The sequence below is a fragment of the Saccopteryx bilineata genome, chromosome X (assembly GCF_036850765.1).
Source record: "Saccopteryx bilineata isolate mSacBil1 chromosome X, mSacBil1_pri_phased_curated, whole genome shotgun sequence".
Taxonomy (NCBI): Eukaryota; Metazoa; Chordata; class Mammalia; order Chiroptera; family Emballonuridae; genus Saccopteryx; species Saccopteryx bilineata.
In genome coordinates this window covers 18283769-18297363 of record NC_089502.1, presented here as the reverse complement: position 1 = coordinate 18297363, position 13595 = coordinate 18283769, and the positions used below count along the sequence as shown (strand labels likewise).

The following is a 13595-nucleotide window of genomic DNA, read 5'->3' as shown; positions in this document are numbered from 1 at the left end:
GTTTTGTTGTTGTTCTTGAATATTCTGGTTTCTTAATATATTTTGCTTGACTGTCAAAATATTATTTATACTTTCCTTGGTACAGGTACATTAGTAGTAAAGACATTTTATTTATCAATGATGTTATGTGTGTATTTTGTTGTTTTCAAGATAAGGAGGAAGAAGTACAATCTTAGTTGGTAAGTTGAAATTACTTGTAGTCATTGAGCAGCATACATAAGTAACATTAAACATTAAAGATGAATAATTTCGCTAGTAGAATGTCTTTGAAAGTAATTACAATTTGTCGCTCTAATGTATGTAATTTTATTATAAAATATTTTAATTGAAGGTAATTAATAAGCAATAAATAAGAAATAGCTTCTTCTTTTCTGCTTAGATGCAGAAAATACATTCTCCTTTAACTAAAGACAGAGGTATATCCCAGAGATGGTATCAAAGGAATCTGCAAACAAAATTTTTGTTTTACCTTTTTTTTTTTTTTCAAAGCTGGAAATGGGGAGGCAGTCAGACAGACTCCCGCATGTGCCCAACCGGGATCCACCCTGCATGCCCACCAGGGGGCCATGCTGTGCCCATCCGGGGCGTCATTCTGTTGCATCCAGAGCCATTCTAGCGCCTGAGGCAGAGGTCATGGAGCCATCCTCAGCACCCGGGCCATCTTTGCTCCAATGGAGCCTCGCTGCGGGAGGGGAAGAGAGAGACAGAGAGGAAGGAGAGGGGGAGGGGTGGAGAAGCAGATGGGCGCTTCTCCTGTGTGCCCTGGCTGGGAATCGAACCTGGGACTCCTGCACGCCAGGCAGACGCTCTACCGCTGAGCCAACCAGCCAGGGCCTAACAAATTTTTTAAACTCACTTTTATCTTCTAAATTACTTCTTCAATATTTACTACCTTTAGCACACAACAGAGAGGATATATTTGAGGAAAACGAATGCACTTTTATTCTGTATTGTCACAAATGTGGAAAACTGACATAGAAATGACTGTGTCCTCTAAAAATATTTGAATCTTAACAAATACTGCATAGTCAAAGAACTTGAATATTTAAATGACAGGACTCGTATACATTCCTAATATAAATTAAGTGTCTATTTTATGGCCTGAAACAGAAGGTGGGTTATGTTACAGCCATGCCAAATAATTTTGAAATCCAGTTATAAAACAGTGTCACATGATAACAGCTTTTAGCAGATGGATACCAACATATGTGCACTATTGAATCTGATTAATTGAATGATAGAAAATTAGGTTTCTTAGAACTTTAAAAAAGGGAGAAAAGAAAGATTTCTGAAACACATTGTACTAAACTTAAGGCTTACAAAGTTTCTTTAAACATTATTTATTAATTATCTGCAAATCATACTTCAAAGAGAAAATAGCTATTATAGGTATTTGTAAACAGTTCAGTGAGTACTATTTAAATTCATTTCTTTGGCAATTTGAAGCTTTTATTCCTTTTAATTTAAAAAGTATGTCTATTATTTTTCTAAGTCATAAAGATCCTAGAGAATGTTACATGAAGAACTAATAAAATGAACATAATTATCAATGGATTCTCAGAGAAGTTATGCTGCTAACCAAGATTTATCTTTTCATCTTTTTTTAAATAAAAGGATCACTACTCTATTTCTTTTCCCCAGATTCACATGACTGTCACGTGATAGTACATACCTTTTTAATGGATAAAGAAAATTGTGCTTGACCAGGTGGTGGCACAATGGATAGGGTATTGGTCTGGGGTGCAGAGGACTCAGGTCTAAAACCATGAGGTCACTGGGTTGAGTATGGGACCATAGGCACAACCCCATTGTTAATGACTTGAACCCAAACGTTGCTGGCTTGAAGCACAAGGTCATTGGCTTAAACCCAAGGTTACTGGCTTGTGCAAGGGATCACTGGCTCAATTAGAGACCCCCAACAAAGCATATATGAGAAAACAATCAATGAACAACTAAAGAGCCACAACAAAGAATTGATGCTTCTCATCTCTTTCTTTACCTATCTGTCTGTTCCTTTCTGTGCTTCTCTCTGTCTCTCTTGATTAAAAAAAAAACAAAATAAATAAAAAAAGAAAAGAAAATTCTGACAAGAGAAGTAACTAGTAGATTTGAAACTAAACCATAGTTGCCCAGGGAAACTCTATTTTGCTTACTATGAAATAGTAAGAAAGTCATTCACATTCCTATTTTTTTTAAAACATAGAATGGTTCATTAATCAGAAAAAAGTTCATCTATACTCATTCTGCAAAGCTAAATAAATATTATTACTTTTTAAATGTTATTTCTGCCTAGCTATAAGAAAAAATATTGAAAATATGAAATATATTTTGAAGTAATACTATCAATATTGTGTGATGTTATACTTTACATTTTGACATTTTGTTTGACACATCACAAAATATTTTATGTACTTCCTCTATTATGCATTTACACAATAAATCTTAAGGGTTATCAAAATTTACTGCTAAGGGCCACAGTAGTTAGAGACAACAATACCACTATATCTGCTTTTATACTGTTATAATATAAAGCACAGTATCAAAAGCTCCACTAGCTGTCTCTGTATCAAAAGAATAAAAACAAATATTTATTTCATGTTAAAGGAAACACAACTACCACTGTGGAAATTGTTTCTTTATTGTTTTATGTGTTTAGACATCAATATATAATCAAGAGAAATTTATAAGTTTACTATTAACACTAGGACATTGGCTAATTTTATTGAAGACAACATATGTGCTGCCAAAACAGACATGCTTGTACAATTTTGCATGAGTGATCATGGAAAGTTTTGAACACTAATAAATATGTATGTTATGACTCTAAGTTCATGTCAATAAGACCAGATATATCAGGGAAACTTTTGTGTTCTTAACTCTGCACAAAAAATGAGCCAATATTTGTATATTTTAGGGTGTGAAACTTTATGAATAGTTTTGATAAATACATATTAAGAAAAAATGAAAATTAAATTTTGTTGAATCCCCTGAAGTTCTTCTAAAAAAACACTGTTTCAAAAGCAGAGCTTTTGAATAAAACAGGCAAAATAACATGTTAAATATAAGGCAAAATATTACCTCTGAAGTCACAAGTTATACTTTGTATACTGTAAAATTCAAATTATATTATATTACCTCTATTCTCATTCCATGGAAGGTACAAATAGCTATAATACTCCATTTATTATCTTAAATACTGCCATTGTTGGAAATGAGCTCAGGGAAGTACAAAATAAGGAATAGAGATGTTCTGTAATGGTGAGGAGGTGAATAAACAAACAAATAGCAGAAACTTGACTCTGAACAGCCTTTCTGGTGTATCATTATAATGATTAACCTGTGATTATATATATATAATAATATATATAAAATAATCTTCTTTAATAACAGATACTGTTATATCAGAGGAAAGTTAGATAATTTAATAAGAGATTATGGCCAACAAATAAGGTTATGGACTCAATTCCTTAAATGTTCATTGATTATAAGAGTAAGAGATTATGTCCTGAGCAGCAGTAATCAAATTTTACCACATCACAAAAACCTAAAATGTATTTCAATATCATGTGGTTATTAGATTTAAAACATGTATTATATGATAATAGTGTTGAAGTAAGAACAGATAACTTCAATAAATTTGATGAATGATTTTATAAAGGAATATATGTGTGTGTTGGAGGGAGTATATATATGTAAGAGAAATATCTAACCCCAATATTTTAAGTTCAAGAAAGAGAAATACAGAATATGACATCTTAAATTTATCAAGAAATAGGATTACCTGGGTTGTACAGATAGGAGATGAATTTTCATTACTGTCATTTCAATATGTGAAGGTGATTGTTATAAGAAGTACAGTGTGTCCATAAAATCATGGTGCACTTTTGACCGGTCACAGGAAAGCAACAAAATACGACAGAAATGTGAAATCTGCACCAAATAAAAGGAAAACTCTCCCAGTTTCTGTAGGATGATGTGGTAGCATGTGCGCATGCGCAGATGATGATGTAACATCGTGTATACAGCGGAGCAACCCACGGCCATGCCAGTCGAGATGTGGACAGTACAGAGGGAAGTTCAGCGTGTTCTGTGGCTTGCTAAATTCTAATCCATGACCAAAGTGCAACGTGAATATCGGCGCGTTTATAACGAAGCGCCACCACATAAGAATAACATTAGTTGGTGGGATAAGCAGTTGAAGGAAACCGGCAGTTTGGTGGAGAAACCCCATTCTGGTAGGCCATCAGTCAGTGACGAGTCTGTAGAGGCTATACGGGATAGCTACCTAAGGAACCCTAAAAGATCTGTGCGTGAGCCCACATTGAACTGCACTGAATAGGTATGAAACTGGGAGAATTTTCCTTTTATTTGGTGCAGATTTCACATTTCTATCGTCTTTTGTTGCTTTCCTGAGACCGATCAAAGGTGCACCATGACTTTACAGACACACTGTAGAAACTTTAGCCTGACCTGGCGGTGGTACAGTGGATAAAGCATCGGACTGGGACACGAAGGACCCAGGTTTGAAACCCCGATATTGCCAGCTTGAATGTAGGCTCATCTGTTTGAGCAAATCTTACCAGCTTGAACCCAAGGTCATTGTCTTGAGCAAGGTGTCATTAGGTCTGCCTTAGCCCCACATTCAAGGCATATATAAGAAAGCAATCAATGAACAACTAAGGAGCTTCTCTCATCTCTCTCCCTTTCTGTCTATCTGTACCTGTCTGATTTTCTCTGTCTCCATCACAAAAAAACAAACAAAAAAAAGAAGTAGGAGATTTATATGTAAAATTGTTTAGATAGGGACTGTTATATGCTAGGACTATCACAAATATTACAATATAAATATTTGTATAAATCTTGATTACAACCCTAATCATATTTATGAAACTGATAGAATAATTTTATAAACATATAAAGTAACCTTATATTTTTAATCTATTTTTAACTTTCCAAGTGTTTATACATTCAATTCTGATTATTTTTTTTTTATTTTATAATTTTATTTTTTTAATGGGGTGACATCAATAAATCAGGATACATATATTCAAAGATAACAAGTCCAGGTTATCTTGTCGTTCAATTATGTTGCATACCCACCACCCAAAGTCAGATTGTCCTCTGTCACCTTCTATCTTGTTTTCTTTGTGCCCCTCCCACCCCCTATCCCTCTCCCATTCCCCCCTCCCCCCCGTAACCACCACACTCTTATCAATGTCTCTTAGTTTCACTATTATGTCCCACCTACGTATGGAATAATACAGTTCCTGTTTTTTTCTGATTTACTTATTTCGCTTCGTATCATGTTATCAAGATCCCACCATTTTGCTGTAAATGTTCCGATGTCATCATTTCTTATGGCTGAGTAGTATTCCATAGTGTATATGTGCCACATCTTCTTTATCCAGTCATCTATTGATGGGCTTTTTGGTTGTTTCCATGTCCTGGCCACTGTGAACAATGCTGCAATAAACATGGGGCTGCATGTGTCTTTACGTATCAATGTTTCTGAGTTTTGGGGACATATACCCAGTAGAGGGATTGCTGGGTCAAAAGGTAGTTCTATTTTCAGTTTTTTGAGGAACCACCATACTTTCTTCCATAATGGTTGTACTACTTTACATTCCCACCAACAGTGTATGAGGGTTCCTTTTTCTCCACAGCCTCTCCAACATTTGCTATTACCTGACTTGCTAATAACAGCTAATCGAACAGGTGTGAGGTGGTATCTCATTGCCGTTTTGATTTGCATTTCTCTAATAGCTAAAGAAGATGAGCATCTTTTCATATATCTGTTGGCCATTTGTATTTCTTCCTGGGAGAAGTGTCTATTCACATACTCTTCCCATTTTTTTATTGGATTGTTTGTTTGTTTGTTGTTGAGTTTTATGAGTTCTTTGTATATTTTGGATATTAGGCCCTTATCTGAGCTGTTGTTTGAAAACATCATTTCCCATTTAGTTGGCTTTCTGTTTATTTTGTTATCAGTTTCCCTTGCTGAGCAAAAACTTCTTAGTCTGATGTAGTCCCATTCATTAATTTTTGCCTTCACTTCTCTTGCCATTGGAGTCAAATTCATAAAATGCTCTTTAAAACCCAGGTCCATGCGTTGAGTACCTATGTCTTCTTCTATGTACTTAATTGTTTCAGGTCTTATGTTTAGATCTTTGATCCATTTTGAGTTAATTTTTGTACAGGGGGAGAGACTGTAGTCCAGTTTCATTCTTTTGCATGTGGCTTTCCAGTTTTCCCAGCACCATTTATTGAAGAGGCTTTCTTTTCTCCATTGTGTGTTGTTGGCCCCATTATCAAAAATTATTTGACTATATATATGTGGTTTTATTTCTGGACTTTCTATTCTGTTCCATTGGTCTGAGTGTCTATTTTTCTGCCAATACCATGCTGTTTTGATTGTCGTGGCCCTATAATAGAGTTTGAAGTCAGGTATTGTTATGCCCCCAGCTTCATTCTTTTTCTTTAGGATTGCTTTGGCTATTCGGGGTTTTTTATAGTTCCATATAAATCTGATGATTTTTTGCTCTATTTCTTTAAAAAATGTCATTGGAATTTTGATGGGAATTGCATTAAATTTGTATATTGCTTTGGGTAATATAGCCATCTTGATTATATTTATTCTTCCTAGCCAAGAACAAGGTATATTCTTCCATCTCATTATATCTTTTTCGATTTCCCTTAACAATGGTTTATAGTTTTCATTATATAAGTCCTTTACATTCTTTGTTATGTTTATTCCTAAGTATTTTATTTTTTTTGTTGCAATCGTGAAGGGGATTATTCTTTTGAGTTCCTTCTCAGTTGTTTCATTGTTGGCATATAGAAAGGCTATTGACTTCTGTATATTAATTTTGTATCCTGCGACCTTACTGTATTGGCTTATTGTTTCTAGTAGTCTTTTTGTGGATTCTTTGGGGTTTTCGATGTATAGGATCATATCATCTGCAAAAAGTGATACCTTTACTTCTTCTTTTCCGATATGGATGCCTTTTATTTCTTTGTCTTGTCTGATTGCTCTGGCTAGAACCTCTAGTACCACATTAAATAAGAGTGGAGAGAGTGGAGAACCCTGTCTTGTTCCTGATTTAAGGGGGAAAGCCTTCAGTTTAGTGCCATTTAATATGATGTTAGCCGATGGTTTATCATATATGGCCTTTATCATGTTGAGATATTTTCCTTCTATACCCATTTTGTTGAGAGTCTTAAACATAAAATTGTGTTGTATTTTATCGAAAGCCTTTTCTGCGTCTATTGATAAGATCATGTGGTTTTTGTTCTTTGTTTTGTTGATATGGTGTATTACATTAACCGTTTTACGTATGTTGAACCATCCTTGAGATTCTGGGATGAATCCTACTTGATCATGATGTATTATTTTTTTAATATGTTGTTGTATTCGATTTGCTAGTATTTTGTTTAGTATTTTAGCATCTGTATTCATTAGAGATATTGGTCTGTAGTTTTCTTTTTTTGTGCCATCCTTGCCTGGTTTTGGTATGAGGGTTATGTTGACCTCATAAAATGTGTTTGGAAGTATTGCTTCTTCTTCAATTTTTTGGAAGACTTTGAGTAGAATAGGAACCAAGTCTTCTTTGAATGTTTGATAAAATTCGCTGGTATAGCCGTCAGGGCCTGGACTTTTATTTTTGGGGAGGTTTTTAATGGTTTTTTCTATTTCTTCTCTACTGATAGGTCTGTTTAGGCTTTCTGCTTCTTCTTGACTCAGTCTACGAAGGTTGTATTTTTCTAGGAATTTATCCATTTCTTCTAGGTTGTTGAATTTAGTGGCATGAAGTTTTTCATAGTATTCTACAATAATTCTTTGTATATCTACGGTGTCCGTGGTGATTTCTCCTCTTTCATTTTGGATTTTGTTTATATGAGTTCTTTCTCTTTTTTCCTTGGTAAGTCTTGCCAAGGGTTTGTCAATTTTGTTGATCTTTTCAAAGAACCAGCTCCTTGTTCTATTAATTTTTTCTATAGTTTTTCTGTTCTCTAATTCATTTATTTCTGCTCTGATTTTTATTATCTCCTTTCTTCGGCTGGTTTTGGGTTGTCTTTGTTCTTCTTTTTCTAGTTCCTTAAGGTGGGAAGTTAAGTGGTTCACTTGGGCTCTCTCTTGTTTGTTCATATATGCCTGAAGCGATATGAACTTCCCTCTTATCACTGCTTTTGCTGCATCCCATAGATTCTGATATGTCGTATTGTCATTTTCATTAGTCTGTATATATCTTTTGATCTCTGCACTTATTTCTTCTTTGACCCATTCATTTTTTAAAAGTATGTTGTTTAGTTTCCACATTTTTGTGGGATTTTTTTCCTCTTTTTTGCAGTTGAATTCTAGTTTCAAGGTTTTATGATCAGAAAATATGCTTGGTACAACTTCAATTTTTCTGAATTTGCTGATATTGTTTTTGTGGCCCAACATATGGTCAATTCTTGAGAATGATCCATGTACACTGGAGAAAAATGTATACTCAGTCACTTTGGGATGAAATGTCCTGTAGATGTCTATCATATCCAGGTGCTCTAGTGTTTTGTTTAAGGCCATTATGTCTTTGTTGATTCTCTGTTTGGATGACCGATCTAGAGCCGTCAGCGGTGTATTGAGGTCTCCAAGTATGATTGTATTTTTGTCAGTTTTTGTTTTAAGATCAATAAGTAGCTGTCTTATATATTTTGGTGCTCCTTGGTTTGGTGCATATATATTAAGAATTGTTATGTCTTCTTGATTCAGTGTCCCCTTAGCCATTATGAAATGGCCATTTTTGTCTCTAAGTACTTTTCCTGTCTTGTAGTCAGCATTATCCGATATGAGTATTGCTACACCTGCTTTTTTTTGGATGTTATTTGCTTGGAGTATTGTTTTCCAGCCTTTCACTTTGAATTTGTTTTTATCCTTGTTACTTAGATGAGTTTCCTGTAGGCAGCATACAGTTGGATTTTCTTTTTTAATCCATTCTGCTACTCTGTGCCTTTTTATTGGTGAGTTTAATCCATTGACATTTAGTGTAATTATTGATACTTGTGAGTTCCCTATTGCCATTTTATATCTTGCTTTCTGTTAGTTTTGTGTCTTGTTTGATCCTTCTCTTTCGTTTTTCTATCTTTTGTTTTTATTTGGTTGTATTCCATACATCTTTCCTCTGTTGCTATCTTTTTTATCTCATGTGCTTCTGTGGTGGTTTTTTCAATGGTGGTTACCTTTGAGTAATGAAAAGGGTCCATACCCTGTTCATTGTAGCGAACTATTTTGTGAGTACTTTTGCACTCCATCGTCCTTTGCTACTGTTAATCTCCATCTTCTCCCCCTCTTTCTTTTTGTTGTTGTCACAGTTTAAATTTGGTTTTATTGTGTTCTTCTTGGAGCTTTTACTTGTGGCTCTGTTTTTTTTTGTTCTTTGTATCTGATTGGAGAACCCCCTTTAGTGATTCCTGGAGTGGGGGTTTTCTGATGATAAATTCCCTCATCTTTTCTGTATCTGTGAATGTTTTTATTTCTCCTTCGTATTTGAAGGATAGCTTTGATGGGTATAGTATTCGTGGCTGAAAGTTCCTCTCTTTCAGGACTTTAAATATTGGGGTCCACTCTCTTCCAGCTTGTAGAGTTTCTGCTGAGAAATCTGATGATAATCTAATGGGCCTTCCTTTATATGTTGTATTCTTCTTTTCCCTGGCTGCCTTGAGAATTTTTTCTTTGCTGTTGGTTTGTGTCAATTTCATTATGATATGCCTTGGAGTAGGTTTGTTGGGGTTAAGAAAACTTGGAGTTCTGTTTGCTTCTTGAACTTGAGGCTTTAGTTCTTTCCACAGGCTTGGGAAGTTCTCATCAATTATTTGTTTAAGTATGTTCTCCATTCCATTTTCTCTCTCTTCTCCCTCTGATATACCTATTATTCTTATGTTATTCTTTTTGATGGAGTCAGATAATTCTTGTAGGGCTATCTCATTTTTTTTAATTTTTGAGTCTCTTTCTTCTTCTCTCTGTTGTGCCTCAAGTTGCTTGTCTTCTATTTCACTAATCCTCTCTTCTATCTGACATGTTCTATTAGCTAAGCTTGTTACTTTGTTTTTCAGCTCGTGAATTGAGTTTTTCATCTCTGTTTGATTTGTTTTTATAGTTTCAATTTCCTTGGACATATATTCTTTGTGTTCATGGAGTTGTTTTCTGAGCTCCCTATATTGCCTTTCTGTGTTTTCTTGTATATCTCGGAGGATTTTTAGTATTTCTATCTTGAATTCTCTGTCATTTAGCTCCAAGGTTTCCAATATATTAAATTTTTTCTCCATAGATTTTTCCTCATCTAGCTGTGTTACCTCTCTTTCTTTTGTATCCATGATATTCGATTTTCTCTTCCTTAATGGCATCTGAGGGTGGTTTTGTTGATAGTATTAATGAGATTTAATAAAGAATAAAAAGTTAAAAAAAATAAAAAAATAACAAATCAAAAAGAGTTGTTTTTTTAAAAAAAAATAATGAAATAAAGAAAAATAAAATAAAATAAAAATTTTTTTAAAAAAGGAAATTATTCCCCCCCTCTTTTTTTCCTCTCCTCTCCTCTCCCCTCTTTCTTGAGAAAATCTTGTGGTGGACTGTGACTTATAACAAACAATGCCTGTGATGGAGGGCCTGAATTGGGGAAAAGTAATAAAGGGGCAAAAAAGAAAGAAAAAAAAAAAAAAGAAAAAAAAAAAGAAAAAAGAAAAAAAAAGAGCGTATGGACCCACAAAAAGCAAATAAGGAAAAAATTTGGGTCAAGAATAAAATGATTTGCTTTTAGGTGTTGGTTTTCTAAGAGTTATGATGAGAGGAATAAGAGGAAAATGGAAAAATGGGGGGACAAATTAAAAACTTACTATTGTATTTAGTGGAACAAGAACTAGATAATATGGAGAGCCAGGGATGGGAGCACGGCTAGTGCGTTAAAAAGGTGAAGTAAAAACCCTCAAAATGCCACAAACATAGGTTTGAGTCCCAGATAAGATAATTTGTTTGTTATTGAGGTTTGAATGAGAGGAGATGTAAAGGAGAAAGGAAGAAACTAATATAGAGGGAGAAAAGAAAGAGAGAGAGAGAAAAAAAGAGGGAACCACTAAAAGAAGAAAAAAGAAAGGAGAGAGAGAGAGAGAGTTAAGGGTTTTGGAGTGCAACCCTCATAGAGAGAAAGGAAGAGAAGAGAAATGATAATGGGAGATGTAACACTTATGGGTAGTGTAGTTCAGGGAGAGGAGAGAGTAAGACCGGTAGAGAGTTAATCGGCCAAATTGGAGGAGGAAAAAAAAGTCTCAAGAATGAAGATAAGAGAAACAAACGAACAAATATAATAAAATGGGATAGGTTATAAAGTCTGCAGATTATTCTTGATTTTGAGAGGTTATCTTCTTGCTTTTTCTTTTCTCTCCCTCTTCCTGGTCGGTGACTCTGTACCCCGGGTTCTGCCCCTTTGGCACGCTCAGGTAGAGGTGTGCAGTTGATAAGTCTCTATGGCAATGTCATGTATTGTGCTTTATTCTCGTTGGGAGTCGAGGCTCATTAGCATTTATAGGCTCCGACAGTGAGAGAGTCCGTGTTCCTGGAGCCTTTCTCCTAGTCTTTCCTTCCTCAATTAGTAGCCTGATAGTCCAGGTATGGGGTTGCTGTTGCCTCTGCCTGGATAGTAAGAGGCTCAAATTGCTGGCAACTCCCCACTCTATTTCCACTCAGCAAAGGGCTCTGGGTAAGGCTCAGTCAGTCAGAGCTGCTAGCATAATCAGGCGGGCTTTCTGCCCACTCGAAGACCTCTGGCTCTGCCACTCTATCCGGTAACACAAGCGGGCGCCCACTTCCGGGGCGCTTGGAGGAAACTCTCACTCACTGTCTGCAACCAGGATATCCGGCCAGCAGTCTCACGCTCTGAGTGAAACCCCCAACCGCAGGGAAAAGTTGCAGCGTTGGAATTGAGTCTCGCTCCGTCCCCGTGTGCGGCTTTTGCAAGGCGCTGGGGCGGCCCGAGATTCCGCTTTGGCCCACACAAAGGCCCCTGACTCTGCCCCTCTGTGCAATAACACAGGCGCGCACTGCCGAGGCACTCGGAGGAATCACTCACTCCTTATCTGCGCGCGCAAACCAGGATATGAGGCCGGCCGCGGTTCCCTCTGAGTGAAACAGCCTCCAGCACGGAAAATCTCCACCGTTGGGATTAGTTCTCACTCCCTCCCGTCCGTGGCTTTCCCAGGGTGCTGGGGCTGCCCAGAGACTCTGCCCTCAGCCCACAGAAAGGCCTCTTACCCTGCCTCTCCGTGGGGCAACACGGGCACCCACTTCCGCGGCTTAGGAAGAAATCTCTCTTCCACTAACTGCGCACCGACCAGGAGACCGGGTAAAATGGCCGCTCCGCTTGTCTTTCTTTGTTTGGGTTTGGCGCGAGTGTTAGCTTGTATTGCCCGGGTTGCCACAGGATCAGATTTTCCTCGGCTTGGATCTCTGAGCCACAGCCTGGTTCGGCCGTTTTTGCTGCGGCGGCCTGGATCTATACACCCCCTTTGCCCGCCTCAGTTTCTATATTCACAGTTACCAGAAAAAGCCGCCCTGTTTAGGTTAGTGAGGAAGGCGGAGCATTTCTTACTCCCTATTTCCTTCGGGGTTTGGTTATATATTTAGCCAATTTTTCACTCAATCATACCTTTGGGTGTATTGCGAAGAATCTGGAAGCTCCAAGTATAGGTTTTTCTGTTTCTGGTTGAAGATCTTGTTGAGTTTTGGGGGAGATTTATCGGTATCGCTTCCTACTCCGCCATTACTCTGACGTCATCTGTGATTATTTTTTTTACTTAGAGTAAGAGTGTAAATAAAATGAGAAAAAATCTTTTTATTTATTGTTTTAGTCATTGCAATATAATTCTAGTTTTATAAATATGTTTTAAATAAACTATGAAGTAACATGATAACCTTGATGCAAATAAAAAGATTAGATAGTTAAATGTCTACATTAAGATATTCATCTTCATTAATCTACCAATATAGTATACATCCTTTGTAAACCCATCGAACATTGAACAAAGTGAGACCCAAATCAATCTACAATGAAATGATCTCAGAGTAATATTACATAGAAGTTACCCATGATTGTCAAATAATCTTCTTTAAAATACTTCATTTGCCCAAATAGTTATGTGTACATTGAGGTATTTGTCTTTTTTTAAAAAAAACTAAGTCAGTCAAAAAATAATTATAGGGACCTACTATGTACTAGATCATTAAAAAAAGTTTTAGGTATATAAAGTCATTAAAAAGCTATAACAGGCCCTAGCTGGTTGGCTCAGTGGTAGAGCGTCGGCCTGTTGTGCAGAAGTCCTGGGTTCGATTCCCGGCCAGGGCACACAGGAGAAGTGCCCATCTGCTTCTCCACCCCTCCCCCTCTCCTTCCTCTCTGTCTCTCTCTTCCCCTCCCGCAGCCGAGGCTCCATTGGAGCAAAGATGGCCCGGGCGCTGGGGATGGCTCCTTGGCCTCTGCCCCAGGTGCTAGGGTGGCTCTGGTCGCAACAGAGTGACACCCCGGAGGGGCAGAGCATCGCCCCCTGGTGGGCAGAGCATCTGTCTG

At 36.8% G+C, this 13595-nt stretch overlaps 1 non-coding gene across 1 annotated transcript; it reads left to right on the top strand.

Annotated features, from left to right (window-relative positions):
• Positions 1-13297: 13297 nt before the first annotated feature.
• Positions 13298-13373, top strand: TRNAN-GUU (transfer RNA asparagine (anticodon GUU)). The gene has a single exon. It is a non-coding gene; the product is annotated as a tRNA-Asn (tRNA).
• Positions 13374-13595: the final 222 nt, after the last annotated feature.